The sequence below is a fragment of the Pan troglodytes genome, chromosome 10, assembly GCF_028858775.2.
Source record: "Pan troglodytes isolate AG18354 chromosome 10, NHGRI_mPanTro3-v2.0_pri, whole genome shotgun sequence".
Taxonomy (NCBI): Eukaryota; Metazoa; Chordata; class Mammalia; order Primates; family Hominidae; genus Pan; species Pan troglodytes.
Window position 1 is genome coordinate 64,186,335 of NC_072408.2, and position 16,033 is coordinate 64,202,367.

The 16,033-nt window shown below is 41.4% G+C and overlaps 1 protein-coding gene and 1 pseudogene across 6 annotated transcripts in view; one reads left to right on the forward strand and one right to left on the reverse strand.

The window, feature by feature from the left end:
* Positions 1 to 16,033, forward strand: part of SINHCAF (SIN3-HDAC complex associated factor) — a 45,899-nt gene that overhangs the window by 7,046 nt on the left and 22,820 nt on the right. The window contains exon 2 of one of the 6 annotated variants that reach the window (XM_001138752.7): positions 14,264 to 14,405. The exons of 4 other annotated variants lie outside the window; for them this stretch is intronic. The gene's annotated coding sequence lies outside the window, so the exon portion shown is untranslated. Of the gene's footprint in view, positions 1 to 14,263; positions 14,406 to 16,033 lie in introns of those variants that run through there. One more of the 6 variants, XM_063786759.1, reaches the window with a different exon arrangement.
* On the reverse strand, positions 15,584 to 15,681 carry LOC112205169 (small nucleolar RNA U13; annotated as a pseudogene).

The following is a 16,033-nucleotide window of genomic DNA, read 5'->3' on the forward strand; positions in this document are numbered from 1 at the left end:
TTTTTTGTATTTTTAGTAGGAACGGTGTTTCACCATGTTAGCCAGACTGGTCTCGAACTCCTGACCAGGTGATCCACCTGCCTCTGCCTCCCATAGTGCTGGGATTACATGCGTGAGCCACTGTGCCCGGCCTGTCATTATTTTATAGATGAGGAAACAGGATTAGTGAGGTTAAGGAACTTTCCTGAGGTTTGGGTCAAATCAGGTGTGTATACTATCATGTATCCATTTTCTTAACATTTTTCTCAAGTTTGAAAATGGGAGAACAGCTTCATAGAGGAGTATATGGGGCTTTTCATGACCTTAAAGTCTCCCTGAAAAGGCTAAGTTCCTCTTTTCCCACAGACCTGGGCTTAAAAGAAAATCTTTAGTAATCAGAATTTTACCTTCAGTTAAATTTGTTGTATATATCTTGGGATAGATAGCATTTATTTTTCTGTAATGTGCAACTCTTATAAATTCAAGGAAATAAACAGAATTTCCCAATGTTACAGAAGGGCAAATAAAATTAGGAGTGACTTCCTATTTAGTTGTAAAGACAGAAGCAGAAATATACTCCAAATTGACTCATTGCAGACCCAAGTATGGTTATATTTTCTAACTCATAATCATCCATTAAAAGCAAATAAATATTCTCTCTGACACTTTCAATTTTTTTTTTAATGTACTGGAATTCCTCTTAATCTAGAATTGGGAGACCTAGTTTTCTTTTTCTTTTTTTTTTTTTCGCTCTACCAAAATTGGAGGGGCCTGGTGTTTTACACTATCTAAAGCCCAAAGACTTGAATTTGTAATTTTATTTTTAACCTATGCCATTTCAGTTGAAGACTTGTTTATTTCTGAGTTTGACCTCTTTCCTATATAGGATGAGTTTTAGGCTCTTCTGCCAAGTGTGGATTCCATAGACAGCCATAGTTATAAATGCTTTACCATATAATTTCTCAGAGACGGGGCACATGTTTGAAGAGGCTGTTGGCAAACAAGTGGGGTCTGCTACCCCTTTCTCAGTTTTCTTCTAGACAGATTTACATTTATCCCTTAAAGTTAGCTAAATTCAGGAATTTTGCTGAGATGTAGGCTGCTATCTAGAAGCAGGTAAGAGGAAATAATGTCTTACTACTCCATGGGTTTCCTTAACTGCAGATGAAACATGTCTCATTGTTGGGGAATACTGCAGCCAAATAGCCTAGCAGCGGGAGAATACAAAGCATTTAGTCCTGTTGACCGTTTGTGAAAAGTGTTGCTCCAGTTACACTGTTAGTGTTTACTGGATGCTGTACTTAAATGTGATTAATGATAGCATATGATTGACTAAAATGGTGTCAATGGTGGCATTACCAATTACAGGAACTCAAGTATCCCCACAGTTTGTGATCGCGAGTATTTTTTCGTGTTATTTCTTTTCCTTTCCCATCATCATGCCATTTCTAGTTTGGCTCTAAAGAAATGCATCTCCTTCACTTCAAAGTTGTCTTTGGTTGCTTAGTTCTTTTTGTCTTTGTTCACTGCTGCTTCCTTCCCACTTTACAAATCTTTTGCTTGTCTCCTGTCTGCAGTTTCCTTCCCATTCTGCTCTGTGTGTATTTAGATCTTACCAGTCTATTTCGTAGTCTCTCCCATGGAGTGTCTTTTCTAATTTGTATCTCTCCATCTGTATGTCTTTGAGGAAGTTTATTTAAGCTCTCTGTGCTTTTTTAGATTACTCTTAAGGTGTGTCTTGATAACCAAGGTTATTGGAGAGTGATGCTCTTGGTTAAAAAAAAAAAGCAGGAGGCAGTAAAGTGAAAGTAAGCTTCTTTTATGCTTGTACTCCTCAGAGGCAACCACTATTTACTATTTTTAAGAACCAATTTAAAAAGAAGTTTGTGTAGTTACAGTCTCATTTTAAAAACATCCTGTGAGATTATACTGTATTACTACTGTTCAACTTGCTTTAAAGGTTGAAACAGCGTTCTGTGGTGTTTCAACCATAATTTAACCAGTCTGAAAATTCGTTGACATTTAAGTCACTTCAACTATCTTGTGTTTTTTTTTTTTTTTTTTTTAAAGACTTAGGCCAGTTGATTTTTAGAAAGAAAAAAATGATAATTAGAAGCTAGGGTTTTGGTTTATCGGAAACTTAAGGATAGTTTCATTTGGGAGGTTGTTCCCCTAATTTGTGCATATCAGAATTTCAGTTCCCAAGATGACTTGGACAGTTGTGAAGTTAACTGTTATTTACCACGTTTGACTATTGCTCTCAATTTTCTTCCATCTAGTCCACCCAGTGGTATTACTGAGTTTTGAAAGGTACTTTTGAATATTAAAAAACGCTTTACTTCTGAATATATAAAAAAGCCAGAAGAAGGAATCTAGAAAGTGGAATTGGGGAAGTTAGAGTAACTAATGATGTCCTTCAAAGCATGCATGCCAACTAAGGTGAGCTTAACATATGTTAAATTCATCGTAATAAGAACCCTCTCCATATCCTTAAATGTGAGTTAACACCCTTATAAGATTTAAAAAGACAAGAAAATAGTTGAATTAAATTCATCACCTTTTCACTGTCTCCTATTCCATATTAAAAAGGGTACTAAAGCTCTAAAATTTGCATTTCAGTATTTTTCATTCTGTTTCCTGGTTGGAGCTTAAAATGAACAAGTATTTAGTATTGCTGAGATTTATGAGAGATAATCTTTAATCTTATTTATCAGAAAACTTTTCTTAAATAGCGTCTTTAATATAAACTATCGCTGTGAAACTCTTTTTCTTTCCTATGTATATTATTATATTCAGTAAACTTATGTGTTTAATTAGATGTAAAATTAGACGTTATTCTTGATCTTTGGCTTCCCAATTTCATTAGATGGGATTAGAATTGTCCCTTTTGTGTCTTTGATATATTGTGGTTATCTCATCCCTTTCTTGACTCATCAGCACCAAGGTTAGATTCATTAAGTTAGATTCATTAAGATCATTAAATTTATATGAAACCCACAGCTTTAAAGTAGAAGAAAACCCTACAAATCAGCCAAAACAGATGTTTAGAATTGATTGTTGTGTTTTAAAACTTTATTTTTTTGTTTATATATATTGTCCATATAATTAGTTATCTTTTTTAATTGCTTTTGCTGACTTAGCTATTACCTTTAATCTTTTTTAACTTTGGGATATTCAGTTTATTTGGTCAGAGCTATAATTATGGCATGGTTTATTTTTTTTATTTTTTATTTTTGAGATGAATTTTTGCTCTTGTCCCCAAGGCTGGAGTGCAGTGGCACAATCTCGGCTCACTGCATACTCTGCCTCCCGGGTTCAAGCAATTCTGCTGCCTCAGCCTCCTGAGTAGCTGAGATTTACAGGCGTCTACCACTACTCCTGGCAAATTTTTTTATATTTAGTAGAGACAGGGTTGCGTCATGTTGGTCAGGCTGGTCTCAAACTCCTGACCTCAGGTGATCCACCCACCTTGGCATCCCAAAGTGCTGGGATTACAGGCTTCAGCCACCACGCCCGGCCATGGTTGATTGTTTTTAACTGTTACAGTATTAAAACAATTTTTGGGTTTTTGGCTAATAGTAGTCAAAGAAAGAATGCCAGTGAAAGTGCTTTATAAAATGTAAAGTGCTATACAAATGACAACTTAAAATTTAAGCAACACATTTATTACACCTGTGAAAGCAAATAAAAGAAAAAACTGATCAACACAGTCCTCCTCTAAATTTCTTTCTGGCCCAGGAATGTGTGTATATTGCAAAAACAGCTATGTCAGAGATAAGCGTTACAAACTCCCATAAATAGGCGTGTTTTAACTGTAACCTTTCAAATCCTGAGGAACTTCTCAAAATGTTTGTCCTATTTGAAGAAACTTCAGACAGCATACTGTAGACAGATAGATGATGATAGATGGTGTCAGAAGAAAAGAGAAAACTGGTCCAAGATGGCTGCAGTTTGGACATATGCATAATTAAACCACTGCCTACAAACTAAAGCTGACCCCTTGGGTTTGTAACTGGAGTTTGTTAAATATTTTACTGACAGATACTGGTTGTAAACTTGTTTATCAGATACAGAACAAAGGCAGGATGGAATCAATCATCCTTCCACCAGACCCTAAGGTGCCTACACAATTATTAACTTTTCTCTTCTACCCACTCAACCACATATTTACTTGACTTTAGGCATAACATCACTGAATATGAACCAAATTCTCAACTATTGCTTCACCATACCGCACATATTTTCCTGTTTAAAAAATATATAAAGACTGTGCCTCATGCAGTCTACTTCAGAGCACAGGTAATAAGCTACGGAACTTGTGCTTCCTGGGTGCGCATCCTCAAGCTTTGTGTTTGCAAGCAGCACATTCAGATTCAGAACACCTCCTGACTTAGTCAATCTAATGAGAAGGTATTAAAAATTATGGAGAACAAATCCTCTAAATCGACTAAATCCCCTGCAGCTGCAGAACATCTGATTCCACCTTTAGAAACCCCAGCTGGGTTAATATACAGTACTTGGGGTGCCTCATTGTGTAATTACTTAAACAAATGGACCAGGATGACTGAAGAATGACTTCACATCACAATGGCCTAAATGCAGATCCTTTGATATATGCAGACCAGGATGGAAGGTGCTAGTGCAAAAATTAAGCAACCAGAATGGGGAAACTACTTCCAGTGGTATCTTGAAAGTAGCAAAAGTGGGTAGGATGATCTTTCTTCCTTATAGAATGCTGATAAACAACTTAGAGGTGTTAACAGATAGCTCTCAAATATACTCTCCTATTTAAAAAAAAAAATCTTCAGAAGTACCTCTCTTTAGGCCTCCTTCACCACCTACACCTTCACTCTATCTTCATCTTTTTTTTTTGAGACGGAGTCTCGCTCTGTTGCCCAGGCTGGAGTGCAATGGCGCGATCTCGGCTCACTGCAAACTCCGCCTCCCGGGTTCGCGCCATTCTTCTGCCTCAGCCTTCAGAGTGGCTGGGATTACAGGCGCCCGCCACCACGCCCGGCTAATTTTTTTTGTATTTTTAGTAGAGACAGGGTTTCACCGTGTTAGGCAGGATGGTCTCAATCTTGTGACCTCGTGATCCGCCCGCCTCGCCTCCTAAACTGCTGGGATTACAGGCATGAGCCACTGTGCCCTGCCACTCTATCTTCATCTTTCTAACTCCCCAGGCTGGATCTGATTTTTCTTCTTCTGCCATCTCTTTCTCCTTGTCTGCCACTTGTTAGACTGTGACAGGAAACACGGCTCCAAAGGCCCCTGCTCTTGTTGTCCTTCCACCTACCCTGGCAGCAACCTCTTGTTCAGAAGTGAGGGACAGGAACTCCACAGGAATGCTTCCTGTGGTTGCCGCATTCTGGGAACAGCCTATGATAGGTGAGGGATTCCTAATTCTCTTTCTCTTTTTTTTAAGGGATTAAAACATTTAATTGGCCGGGCGTGGTGGCTCACGCCTGTAATCCCAGCACTTTGGGAGGCTGAGGAGGGTGGATCATCTGAGGTCAGGAGTTCGAGACCAGCCTAGCCTGGTCATTATGGTGAAACCCCATCTCTACTAAAAATACAAAAAATTAGCCAGGCGAGGTGGTGGGCACCTGTAATCCCAGCTACTTGGGAGGCTGAGGCAGGAGAATCGCTTGAACCCAGGAGGTGGAGGTTGCAGTGAGCCGAGATCGTGCCATTGCACTCCAGCCTGGGCAACAAGAGCGAAACTCCGTCTCAGAAAAAACAAAACAAACAAACAAACAAAAAAACATTTAATTACACATATACACACAGATATTACACATATTCAGTGCATTCAGAATCCCAGCAGGATGTTTGTGGAAATTAACAACTTATTCTGAAATTGTTTTGATAATGAATAGGGCCGAGAATAGCCAAGATAATCTTAAAGAATAAAGTTGAAAGACTTATCAGGTATGACTTATAAAGCTGTAGTAATTAAGATAGTATTAGTGGATAATATACAATTATATGAAAAGAATAGAGCATTCAGATACAGCCCCATATTGGATTTATGACAGCAGTACCACTGCAGTGCAATAAAGAAAAGAGTGATCTTGGCTGCATGGGGTGGCTCACACCTGTAATCCCAGCACTTCGGGAGGCCGAGGCAGGTGGATCACCTGAGGTCAGGAGTTCGAGACCAGCCCGGCCAATATGGTGAAACCCTGTCTCTACTAAAAATACAAAAAAAAAAAAAAAAAAAGCTGGGCGTGGTGGCGGGTGCCTGTAATCTCAGCTACTTGGGAGGCTGAGGCAGGAGAATTGCCTGAACCCAGGAGGTGGAGGTTGCAGTGAGCCGAGATCGTGCCGTTGCACTCCAGCCTGGGCAACAAGAGCAAAACTGCGTCTCAAAAAAAAAGAAAAAAGAAAAGAGTGATCTTTTCATTAAATGGTGCTGGGTGATCTACATATCCATGGGGAAGAGGGCCAGGGAAGAATCTTTGACCCTTACCTTTAATGCCATGTAAAAATATCACAAATTCTAGAACAATTAAAATCTAAATTTGAAAGGAAAACAAACTTCTGGAAGATAATAATGGAGATTATTTTCCCGACCTGGAGGAAAGCAAAGATTTCTTAATCAGGACGCAAAAAGAGCTAGCTACAAAAGAAAATGCTGATAATTTGTACTACATTAAAATTAGGAACTTAAGTTCCTCAAGACTCAGTTAAATGAGTAACAGTGAACAGAGTAAAGACATCTATGAAACATATAACCACCAAAGGTCTTGTATCCAGAAGATAAGCACATGACTGAAAAGGATACCTAAATGGCCAATAAGTTCTAGGACCCATTTGGAATCAGGGAAATGCTTATCAAAACCACACTGAGATACCACTGAAATAACAAATGACTGATACCAAGTGTTGGCAAATATCTGAAATAAATGGAGCCGTCATACAATGATGGTATGAGTGTTAACTGGTACCATCATTTTAGGAAACAGTTTAGCAAGATCTACTGAAGGTAAATTTACACATTTTCTATGACCCAGCAGTTCTGTTCCTAGAAATACACACACTCACACACACACACACACAAAATACGTAAAACAATGTTGAAAACACATTACTTGTAGTAGCCAAAACTGAAAATGTCCCAAAATATCTATTGACCCTGTGTGATATGCTGTCACACAACGGAATTCTATACAGTGAAGAAAAATAAAAAATACAGCATGGATTAATCTCACAAATGTTGAACAAAAGAAGCCAGACTTAAAGAGTACATTCTGTATAGTTCCAATTAAGTTTAAAAACAGGAAAAACCAATTGATGGTGATAAATGTCAGTTGTTACCATTGGGACCAGGGAACAGTGACTGGGATGACACCTGTAGACTGCTGGTACCATCCTCTTTCTGATCAAAAGTTACTTCTTTGCCAGCTTTGTCAAACAGCTGAAAGGCTACCATAAACAAAGTATCAGGGGCACCCAGGACCAATCAAAAGGCCACACATTCTTGAAAAGATACTAGTCATTAAAATGGAAATAGCTGGTGGATGCCACCTTCATCAAGTGATCAAACTTAGCATCATCAACGCTGGGACAACATTCCTCCCATCTTTGGTCTGACCCACCACCCCACTTAAAAGTTCCACAGTCTTTGGGTTAGGCTGGCTTTCTCCAGAAATGTTCAAGTATGGAGTGATAAAGTCATTGGGAGACATGAAAAATTCACCATTTTTCTCAATGCTTGCATACTTCAAAAATATTGTTATAAGCTCAGTTGGATCTGCTCTCTCAGTTTGCCACCTTGGCAGCCGCCATGCTTGGCCCTGGGTCCAGGGGGCTGCGGGACCCACTCACTGGCTTGCTCATGCTCGGTCCCAGTGGTTCACTTCCAGTACCAGCAGCGTGTGTTCCCGGCCTGCCTGGAGTCCTGATTCTCTATCAACCCTAGTCGAAGGCCAAATTATGGGCCATAGTTAAGGAATTTCCTGACCCTTATGAAGATCGGATTTGCTTTACCAAAGAATTTGAACTCACAATTAAAATCTATGACCCAGGTCATTCTGACATTTATCGGCTTGTCTACATGCTGGTTTCAGCTGCTTAAGCTAAGGAATAGCTAGAAAAAGCACAGTGTGGTTGGATCCCCTAACAGATCTTGTTCCTGAAAATCCAGTATGACCTCTGCCACAGCCAACTCCCCAGCTTTCAGAAGATGGCTCAAAGACGCGTGAGTATGAGCAGCTTCTCTGTTAAATGCCATTCCCTTGTTTTTTCCAAAAGATCATAGATTACGGCCGGACACTTTGGGAGGCCAAGGCGGGTGGATCATGAGGTCAGGAGTTCGAGGCCAGCCTGGCCAACTGGTGAAACCCCATCTCTACTAAAAATACAAAAATCAGCCAGTCGTGGTGGCACACACCTGTAATCTTAGTTCCTCAGGAGGCTGAGGCAGGAGAATTGCTTGAACCTCAGAGGCGGAGGTTGCAATGAGCTGACATTGTACCACTGCACTCCAGCCTGGCGACAGAATGAGACTCTCTCAGGGAAAAAAAAAAAAAAAAAAAAAGATCGTAGATTGGATTAAAATCCAGCGATGCTGCCAGAATCCAGATGGGCCTGTTGTAGATTTTTTTACCCACTTTGATAAAACATGAAAACAATATTGCAGATGTCAGTGAACAACTTTGAAAACAATAAAAATGACATATTATTAAAGTTTCCCAAACAATTTGGATGATGCACTACCCACTCTTGTCAAATGTCACATGACTGACTGGGTGATGGCCAGAACTAATGACTGGTCAACTGGCTGACCAGTTGTCCTGCACAATGATGAAAAAGGAAAATCAAAAGGCTGTACACTTAACAATGGTAACACTTAACCTCTTAAAACTCCCAGGCTAGGAAGTCTTGGTCCTAAGAACTCTTCTCCCCTTGTCTGTCACTGCTACAAGAAACTAGGCATTTTAAAAGGAATTGCAGGACATTGAAATGGAAACAACAGGATGATAAACTGGAAAACTAGGACTCCTCTGAGGAAATAGGGGGTTTTCATTTCTCCCAATATGCTGCTTTAACTCACTCTTTGGGAGAAATTAACACAATAGTAGGCACAGGAGCTCCTGTATCAGTTATAAATTCCACCTTACTTGAAAACCCCATTTCTCAGAGGAATGAAAAAGTTAACATGGTGGGTATACCTAATAAACCTATCCCTTGCTTTAAGTTCACATCTTTGCTTAAGTGGTTCATTGGGTTTGGCTTCCTCCCAAGGGCTGTGAATGTGATACCCTTAGCCAATCCCATGTTTTCCTGATATGCCCAGAAGTACCTGTTTAACCTTCTGGATTGAAATTTCCACGACATCCATAATGCTCATCTCTTTTTCCCTAAAGTGGGAAATGTTTCTGGAACTGAAATCATGGGATTGGGGAAAGCAAACCAAAAAATGCCCTCATAATATATCACAAGTTGGCCGGGCACGGTGGCTCACGCTTGTAATCCCAGCACTTTGGTAGGCTGAGGCAGGTGGATCACCTGAGGTCGGGAGTTTGAGACCAGCCTGACCAACATGGAAAAACCCCATCTCTACTAAAAAAATACAAAATTAGCCGAGCGTGGTGGTGCATTCCTGTAATCCCAGCTACTCCGGAGGCTTAGGCAGGAGAATTGCTTGAACCTGGGAGGCGGAGGTTGCGGTGAGCCGAGATCACACCATTGCACTCCAGCCTGGGCGACAGAGTGAGACTCCGTCTCAAAAAAAAAAAAAAAAAAATCACAAGTTGATGTTAGTGGTGTAAAGACACCTTCATGTGACTGGGAAAATGAGAAAACAAAATGAAATATAATAAAGGGAAGGAAACCATAAGGCTCCTTTTAAACTTCAACTTTTCTACTAATGCCAGAAGCTAAGCTTTTACTTGAAACTATTTCTTACCTGCTGTGGTCCCAGTCTAACATAGGCATAGGAAAGATACTCTCAGCTACTCCAATAAAGGTTGAGATTAACACTAAGAATCCCTTGCTTAACGTAAAATAATAGCCACTATGGCAAGAAGCCATAGATGGAGTTGCCCCAATCATGAGATTATCTTGAGAGAGGTTTTATTATTCCCTGCATCAGTCCCTGCAACACCCCCATTTTCCTTGTCAAGGAACCAAATGGGAAGGGGACGGAGATTTGTACAAAACTTAAGGGCTGTAGACAGTATTATAATACCTAGATATCCAGTGCTTCTTAACCTTCATACACCTGTCTGCCATACCAAATATCAAGGATGATAGTGTTCTTTTTTTTTTTTTTTGAGACAGAATCTCACTCTGTCACCTAGGCTGGAGTACAGTGGCACAAACTCAGCTCACTGCAGCCTCCACCTCCTGGGATCAAGTGATTCTCCTGCCTCAGCCTGCCAGGTAGCTAGGATTACAGATGTGTACCACCACACCTGGCTTATTTTTGTATTTTTAGTAGAGACGGGGTTTCATGATGTTGGCCAGGCTGGTCTCGAACTCCTGACCTCAAGTGATCCACCCGCCTCAGCCTCCCAAAGTGCTGGGATTATAGGTGTGAGCCACTGTGCCTGTCCCTGACGATATTTTTCAGTTGCGGATCTCTGTAGTGCCTTTTTAAAGCATCCCTATACATCTAGGTAGTCAGTATTTGTTTGCCTTTTCCTGGAGAGAATGACGGTATACTTGGACTGTAATGTCACAGGGATATACAGTGCCCCACTTACTTTTCCCAAATACTGAAATATGAATTTAGCAGACTCGGACTTCTCTCAGGGGATCCTCATCCCTCATCCAGTGTGTGCATACCTCCTCCTTTGCTCTGACACACTTTCTTCCTCTGAAGAAGAAAACTTGTACTTACTTCAACAATTGGCCATTACATTAAGGGTAAACTTTAATTTTGTCTTTCTCAAGTCAAACATGTGGCACATGTTATGTCAGCCAAAGGACTGAGCATCAATCCTGATAGAATCAAAGGAATCTTAGCTTTTTTGATGCTTCCTACTAAAAAATAGCTTAGAGGGTTCTTGGAGTTGGCCTGCTGTTGTGGAAGCTGGATACTAAATTTTTATCGTGTGACTCAACCCTTTTGTACCTGTTTAAAGAATGACCAGCCTGATCCCATCATGTGGACTCTTGAGGGACAACCAGCTGTACAACAAATTAAAGAAAGATTAGTAGGCCAGGCGCGGTGGTTCATGCCTGTAATCCCAGCACTTTGAGAAGCTGAGGTGGGCAGATACTTGTGGCTAGGCATTCAAGACCAGCACGGGCAACATGGTGAAACCGTGTCTCTACTAAAAATACAAAAATTAGCCAGATGTGGTGGCAAAACGCCTGTAGTCCCAGTTACATGGGAGGCTGAGGCAGGAGAATCGCTTGAACTTGGGAGGCAGAGGTTGCAGTGAGCCGACTGCATTCAAGCCTAAGTGACAGAGCAAGAGTCTGTTGTTGTTGTTGTTTTTTTAAAAGGTTAATAAATGCCCCAGCAATAAGACACCCAAACTATGAACTTTCTCTCTTTCTGTTCATGAAGATGGGGGGAACACATTTGGTATGTTGACTCAGACCTATAGGCTATTATAGTCAGCAGTTAGATCCAATGACTCGAGGATGGCCCCCTTGTATGAGGGCAATATCAGCTACAGCCCTTCTATATAAAACTGTTGGAGAGATAGTCATGGGGTCCTCTCCCTTACTGCCTTCATTCCGTATTCAGTTGAGCTACTTCTGAATTCCCATCATAACTCAACACTTGTCTTTCAATAGATTAACTTCCTATTAGGTCTTAATTTTATTATCCTCTAATGTTACCATCTCATTGCAGTAATCCTAACCTTGCCACTCTCTCTCTCTCTTTTTTAGACAGGGTCTTTCTCTGTCACCCAGGCTGGACTGCAGTGGTGTGTTCACAGCTCACTGCTGCCTTGACCTCCTGGGCTCAGTTAATCTGCCTGCCTCAGCCTCCCGAGTAGCTGGGACTACAGGCTTGCACCACTGCACCTGGCTAATTTTTATATTTTTTGTAGAGACAGGGCTTACCATGTTGCCCAGGCTGGTCTCAAACTCCTGGGCTCAAGCGGTCTGCCCACCTTGAGTGGCACTTGTGGATCTCTGTAGTGCCTTTTTAAGCATCCCTATACATCCAGGTAGTTAGTATTTGTTTGCCTTTACCTGGAGAGAATGACGGTATACTTGGACTGTGATGTTACAGGGATATACAGTGCCCCACTTACTTTTCCCAAATACTGAAATATGAATTTAGCAGACCACAAAGTGCTAGGATTATAGGCATGAGCCACTGCACCAGGCCTGGCCAGTCTTCTGATAAGACCTCTCATTACTTCATCCTGATGACACACCCAACTTTTTACCCCAAGGACAGACCTACAAGAATCACCACTAGGTAATGCTGAGACAGAATGGTTTACAGATGTATCTTACTTGAGGGGAGAAGGTGGTAAGGTTAAAGCAGGATGTGCCATGGTCATTGAAGCTGGTCTTCTTCAGGCTAAGTCAGCCCAACTGGCTGAACTGATTGCCCTGACTCAAACTTGTTAACTAGCAAAGAATAAAGTAGCAAAAATTATGCCCCTATGCATCTGGTGGTGCTCATGACTTTGGAATGCTATGGAAAGAGAGAGGATATTTAACCTTCTCAGGGCAACCCGTAAAAAATGGACTAGTCTTGGATCTCGCTTTTGGCAATTATAAAGGTTCCAGGCTGCTCTGAATTAAACACAACACAGAGTCAAGGTAATCAATTTGCTGATGCAGTAGCTAAGTGAGCTGCATTTGAGACACCAGTCCGATCCTTGGAATGACTGTGAGACTTAAACAGTTAAATCTACGCTAAAGGAAACCCAAGACTTAGCTTTCACCGAAGAAAGATCTACCTGGAAACAAAAGAGGGGGGTACTTTTCCCCCAGACTGAACTATGGTATGGACCTAATGATAAACCCATTATCCTAGTGGGGTATCAGATACCCCTCATGGAACACATTTACAGCTTGACCCATTGGAATTCAGATAAAATGATATCCTATTATAAACAATATTATTGGAGACTGTCATCATGGCACAGAAGATTGATTTACAGTGTACCATCTACCCAAAACACAATCCTGGAAAACCCCTTTATGGGACTCAGGATCATTTTCTTTTTCTACCTAGACCTTTTGAGATGTGGCAGCTTGATTTTATCTAGCTGCCACCATCTTAAGCATATAAACATGTATTGGTAATGATATGCATGTTTTTGCATTGGGTAATGCAATTGCCCATCCTGCTGATGGGCAATGGTAGTGGGTAAAATCTTATTAAGAAGGGATTACCCCATTATGGGGAGTCCCCTTTTGAACTTCACAGCAATAGGGGAACTTATTTTACTGCCCAGGTCATTGAGCATTTGTAAAATTTGGGGCTGGGTGCAGTGGCTCATGCCTGTAATCCCAGCACTTGGGAGGCCGAGGCGGGCGGATCACCTGAGGTCAGGAGTTTAAGACCAGCCTGGCTAACATGGTGAAATCCTGTCTCCACTAACAATACAAAAATTAGCCGGGCATCGTGGCGCACGCCTGTAGTCCCAGCTACTCAGGAGGCTGAGGCAGGAGAATCGCTTAAACCTGGCAGGCGGAGGTTGCAGTAAGCCAAAATCACGCCACTGCACTCCAGCCTAGGTGACAGAGCGAGACTTAGTCTCAAAAAAAAAAAAAAAAAAAAATTGGCCTATATTTCAGTATTTTGATTGTGCCTACCACCCTTAGTTCCTCTGGATTGGTAGAATGGAACAATGGAATAATAACACAATTGGCTAAGTCCCCGGATTGGTAGAATGGACCAATGGAATAATAAAAACACAACTGGCTAAATTTATGGAGGCTTTTCACCTCTGCTGGCTGAAGGCACTCCCCTTGGTATTGCTCAACCTTTGATCCATCCCTTTATCAGCTCTCTTCTCATGAAATTGTAACTGGAAGACCCAGGCACATGGGAATCAAGATGACTGATACAAATTTACTGAATGGGGACATCTTGCACTGTTATAAGGGACTTGTTCACCAGCTCATGAAAAGCCAGACCTTAGTGCAAGACACGTCCCACAGTGCGCTCCTGGGAGATGAAGATTCTGGTCATGACCTCCAACCTGGAAATTTTGTCTGTTGGAAAAGACATCTCATAAAGGACTCCCTCCAGCCTTGGTGGAGGGGCCCTTACCAGGTACCGTTGACTAATCCATGCACAGCAGAGTTAAAGGTTGTAGACTCACGGATCCATATCTCTCACCTTAAAAAGGCACAACTTCCTGAATGGACCATGACTCCCACCAAAGATCCCTGTCTCTGATTCACCAAACAGCTTCAACCCTGAAACCAGGACGAGAAGTTGACAACATCTGAGTGGACAGCTAATTGACCTAAGACTTCAGACCAGGCCTGTATGATCTCCTGTCTAAACATTCTTAGAGTATTATATTTACTTTGGGGACTATTGGCCTTGTCTGCTTTGACTCAGATTATAGGATATATAACCTGGTTAATGTTTCTGTACACATGATGGCCACCTATATATATACACTTGACTTTTCAGGGTCTCTGCTGGGGATGGAAAAATAGTTCATTAGCCAAACTCTCCTAAAGTGTGGCAGATGGAGGCAGTCTCTCAGATTGCTGGATTTGTCACCAGCTTCCAAGGGCCATTCAAGATCATTACATGCTACTTGTTGCACCAGAGATTGATTTTTCTGACACTCCAAATGTTACCATATACTTACATCAGTTCCCTCCAAATGTCACTTTCCAAATTCAAATTCAGCTTCTAAAGCCAGGCCATATTTTCATTCTGTGCTTAGTAATAAGCCCTAAGTCTCACCCTTCCCCACCGCCCCCAGGTCTATCTATCAGTAAGCCAATCAGGGACAAATTCTCTAACTTATCTAGAACACAAACTTAATTCCTCATCTTTTCCAGGCCGCTGTCCCTGCACATTCCTGGCCTCCCACCGTTACTGTCATAACTGGCAACTGAATGTCCAAAGGAGAAAAAGCAAAGCAGATTGTGCCAGCACGTCTCATTTGTTATATATCATGCTTATGCAGGCCTTTGTAAGGCCTGCAGTAAAACCAATCCATGGCTCACTCATGTTTTAAACAACTTACCTATTCAAACTATTATGAATGAATAGTTAAGAGATACATTTTGGTATGTGGCATTGGGCCACACCCACCAACTCAAGGATGGGCACATAGTGTAAATAGCTGGCAAAATCGCTGGCAAATTGAAGGGCACTTTTTTTTTTTTTTTTTTTTTTTGAGGGAGAGTCTTGCTCTGTCGCCTAGGTTGGAGTGTGGTGGTGTGATCACGGCTCACTACAGCCTTGACCTCCCTGGGCTCAGGTGATCCTCCTACCTCAGCCTCCCGAGTAGCTGGGACAAGGAGTCTGTGCAGTAGCTCACAGTGCCTGTTGCACTTACATCAACACCTTGGGTGAAGTAGAGACTTGCATAGAAAGAATTTCCAAGCAAGCTAAATGGTTACAAGAGGCACAAACTACCGATCTTCTCAATGATCTATTTAATTGGCTTCCTATTTCTTCCAGTCTGCAGTTCAACCCCTTTTTCATGGGTAAAGTGCCGACGTCATAACAAGGTTTGAGGGAGGCACATCTCACACGTGTGAATGCCCAATCATCACACTTACAAATGACAAAAGGATCTCAAACCTTGATATAGTCTCTATCCTACTTCTCTTACTATCACTTAAATTACTCATGGTATTTATAACCAACTTACGTAAGTCTATTGCTAAAACCAGAATTATAGGTCAGGTGCAGTGGCTCACACTCAATCCTAGCACTTGGGAGGCCAAGGTGGGAAGACTGCTTGAGGCTAGGAGTTTGAGACCAGCCTGGGCAATGCAGTGAAACCCTATCTTGATTAAAAAAAAAAAATTAACACCCTCCCCACCCCCCATTATGGTAGCACAATGTAGATAGAATTATCCTGTAAGCGTAGCAGCAGATTCTACTACATACCCCTGGAGTGTCCACCTCAGGCCTACATCAACC